We start from the raw sequence: 4,366 nt of genomic DNA, 5'->3' as shown, positions 1-4,366 counted from the left end.
GGGGAGCGGCGGCCGCGTCCGGGAGGGAGAGCAGAGAGCCGGAGCCTCCGGCTGAGGTGAGGGGCTGGAGGGGATCTCCGCCAGCTCAGCGGGTCTGCTTGCCCCGGGTGAGCCCAGCGCTATGTGCCCCGGAGCCGCTGGGACTTGGCGTGCCACAGGCAGAGCAGCCTCGTCCTAGGGGCAACAGCCGTGAGGAACAATCCCCCAAACACTCAGCTGCAGCAACTCCTGCTTTCCTTACTCCTTCAGCTTCTGGTCGTCAGGGGTTGCTCTTCGTTCCCTAAATTCACACAAACCTGTAGCCAGCCTCCCAGCCCGCCGGCTTTGCCAGCCCACCTGTGAGCGCTTCAAAACAATAGCCACTGCTCCTCGGCTCTGTTCAGTAAAATGTCAAAGTGTGTCCTAAATATAAACATTACGCGAGAAAACATCAGGTTTTTTAAGTACTAAAGAGAAAAATAATGATGATAATGGTAGAAACATCAAATACAATGCACACTTAAGTGTAAGAAATTTTACAGCATTTTTATAATTGGAGTTAGCTTTTATAGTTTGAACACTGCTCCTAGAGAATGTGATGTAAACAAGGGGAATCCTACAGTATTTAATTTGCTATTCTTCTGCAGGAAGGAAAACAGGAACATTTAACACTGGATAAAAACTTTTTGCTGAACTTTAATTTTAGCTTTTGGAGAAGAGCAGTGATACTTAATACTATTAAGAATTGCATCATACCTTGTTTACAGTTTTATATTCAGTAAGTTCTTTTAGCATTCGGGACAGGAAATTCTGAGAGTTTGAATTAATCATCCCATAAAAACATGAATATAACCCTTCTTCTGGTGTTTTACCCACCACAAACTTCTTTCTCAGAAGAAATCTGAACTTTAAAGCATACCTAAGCCCTTATGAAAGATTTACTGGTCTCCTACAGAGAGAAAGAGCAGCTGAAAACAGGACACTGGTTATTTTCCCCAGAAGTCCTGAGTTTGTCTGATTCTGTAACAGCAGAATAGATGGTGTAGTAGGAAAAATCCACTACTGAAACTGGGAATGTTGGACCAGTGGTAGAGGAATTTTGAATGCACACATCTGCTTCAGCAGCAAACAACAACAACAAAAATACCCAGAGAGGGTTTGGGATCAGTCAGACAATAAATTGATCAAATTGCCTTCTTGGAAAGGCTTATATATGTACGATTGTGCATTAGCAATATCCAAAATGTCCATATTTTATTATCTTTTGTCTATCTTTTAGCCCTTTTCAAGACAAACTTGCAGTAAACTAGCACAACAGTCTCCAAAACACATTCAGAAATCTCAAAATATCTCTGACTGGACAAAAACTCAGCAACTTTTTCTTCATATCCAGCTTTCGAGTTGTATTGTAAAGAACTAAGAATGTTCCATCAAGGAATTATTATTTTTTACTTATGTAAGCAGCTGTTGTAGTTGCCACAGAGATGTTTTTCAGTCTCAAATAGAAAGGTGGTCTGCAAATGGCCATGCACCGTACTTGCTGTTAATATGAAAATGTACAAGAACCCCTGTGAATACTATAAAATTCTTCAGAACCAGTACATTTCTGTTCATTTGCTCATGATTAAAAAAAATTAAAAAAAAAAGTATCTCAGTGAATTCTAACCATCAGCTTCCTACAGAGAGATGTAATGGGGGGTGATAATTTGGTTTCAAACACTTGATGCAAAAGCATGTCTTGGGTCTGTCTTTGAAAGGCCTATTCTCATGAGAAACAGCAAAATTTAACTCACAATTGGACACATGTTTTTGATGCAATTCACAGCTGTCTTCCACTGCGAAACTCACCATTCTTGACTCCAGTTCCCTATCAAATCCTGTGGTCTATAAGACTGTGTAAATGTGAGGGGTGGAAAATTTTAAATGTCCTGTGATCTGTATTATCAACGTGTCATATTTCATCTCTATAAATGCTGAAAGCACACTAAAAGTTATAAAATTACAGAATAGTTGTAGAATATCAAAGCAACTTCAAAAATGATGTGAGTAACAGTAAGACCATTTAGCCTGGGAGATCTTATAAAGAGATAACAGGTCTGTAAATTCAGAGGAACCTATTGGAAAGGAGAGGCTGCTATTGGATGCATTTCTACTGGAAATCTGCATAAACCAGCACATAAAACCAGACAGAGGTGGGATCTTATCCTAAGAATATGCAGAGTATGAAGAAGACATGCTGAGTATGAATTAGAATTGCATTTTATTACTTTGTTTTTTCCAGAACTTTATATTTGGCTCTACCAAAACAAACTTGGATGGCTTTTCTAAAATATCTGTCACTGAACATAGGTTTAATGTGACACAAGTTTGTCACTGAAAGTAGTAGATCTATGCAGAATGGTGCATGTAAACAAACTTCTTAGGAATGCCTGTAACCCAACATCTATTCAGGATGTCCCAAGAGCTGGGAAACATTTTCTACAAAAGACAACAGTAATATTACATCTGGGTGACATTCAATATCATTTTATGAGGAGAAGTCACCACTGGCAGGCCTCAAGCAACCCTCACATTCATGACTCACCCTGTAAGAGACAGAGTGCCAGAAATTAAAGTAAATTTTTCTCTGTCCCCAGCAAACTAGGAAACTGCAGTGTTCTCCACACTAAGCTATATATATACACATATATATAAAAGGCCTAGCACTTATTTTGAGGAAGTCTTCCTTTTTTTTTTTTTTTTTTGCTTTTTGAGAATTAAGGTTCAATAATGTTTTTCTACCATCCATTTCAAAAATAAGCTGTCTCTAAGCACCACAGGGCATTTGAGGTATGACTACAGACTTCTTGTTTGTTTGTTTGTTTGTTTGTTATCTATGCCAAATATGAAAATAGTATCCTAATGCTCCAAATGTTGATTTGCCTTTTTGGTGATCCCATATGGCAAATAAAGCAAGGAATAACAACAACAACAATAAATACTTTCAAGGCGTGTTACACAAGTATCCCTCTGTGGAAATAAACCAAGTGTTTCCAGGACTTCTTTTCTACTGGCTTCTCCAGTGGTAACCTATTAAATGTTAGCTTTGCTGAGAAGTGTTTCAGTAAAAGACACTTCAGAAATTGGGAGACCAGATGTAGACACAGAAACTACAGGTACAGTAATTTCAATATTTCCCCTCCATTAAGTACCAATGCTTTTTATAATGGGAGATGTTTCTAAGTGATTACCTCAACACATCTTCTTTCCCAGAGTAGTCGCCCCAGATTCTCTGAAGTCATATTGGCTTTAAGTGAATATGGGCAGCCTTCTGTGTTTGCTTTGCACTCTACCCATTCTAAGACAGTAATAGCATTGTCACCATGTTCATGAAAAGTAGGAACTTGAGATGTGTTTGGTTTTGTGGTTTGTTTTTTTTGGTTTTTTTTCCTGAAGATATCCACTCATTTCCACAGTCTTCAAAATTAAGGCCTGATAAGCAGCATTTTAATAAAACACAGCTGAAAATCTAACCACTTACTTTTAAGCATGGAAAAAATATGGTGAAAAAATGATGACTGGATTAAGATCTTCTGTGCCTGAATCCATATCCCAGTCCCTTACAACTGAGATTTTGGAATTTGCTCATAACCTTTCTTCAATAGACTTTGTCAGAGTTTTTCTCACTGGCATGAAATTCCTTGTTTGTCACCTGCTTTTCATTTTGTTTGGGATTTTGGTTTATTTTTTTACAATAAGGAGTTGTTTCTGGATCAGGTATTTGTTAAGACTTTTGAAACTTCATAGACTCCCTTACTCAATTTAAAATTCATATCTATATGCATGTCTTGAGTTTTGGTTCCTCTAAGGAAATCTGACATTTTATAACCAGATATCTTATATGTCTGTACATTTTCCAGCTTCCCCGCTACTGCCTCTGGGGAAACAATCCCAGATTTAGCAGATCTCCATCTGCCTCCCCTGTATAAACAGACAAAGCAACTACTTAGCCAACCTGCTACTTCCTAACCAGTCTATCTGTATTTTTTAAGGAGGACAGTGATTTACTTTTGTCCAATTTTCTCAGGTTTTTAAAGTGTGTTTAAGAGTCCCACTTGACTTATTAATGACTCAAATTTATCCCTTTTTCAAAACTTGTGTCTAGCTAGCTATATTTAGAATACTCTGTATCATGGGAAGGGTGCATACAAATTATCTGCATGATTCCAAATTATTTGATAAGTTAGTTCATAAAGTATATTCACATGAATATCTACCAACCATTCAATCTTACATAACTATGCTATTTGTACTGTGTGACAGATCAGTTAATTCCTGTGACAGCATTTCTATTTCCTGATTGCATGTTGAGAAAAATTACTTGGATTTAGATTGTAAGCTGTTTGGC

Source organism: Parus major, chromosome 7 (genome assembly GCF_001522545.3).
Source record: "Parus major isolate Abel chromosome 7, Parus_major1.1, whole genome shotgun sequence".
In the NCBI taxonomy this organism is placed as follows: domain Eukaryota; kingdom Metazoa; phylum Chordata; class Aves; order Passeriformes; family Paridae; genus Parus; species Parus major.
This window is presented reverse-complemented; position numbering follows the sequence as displayed.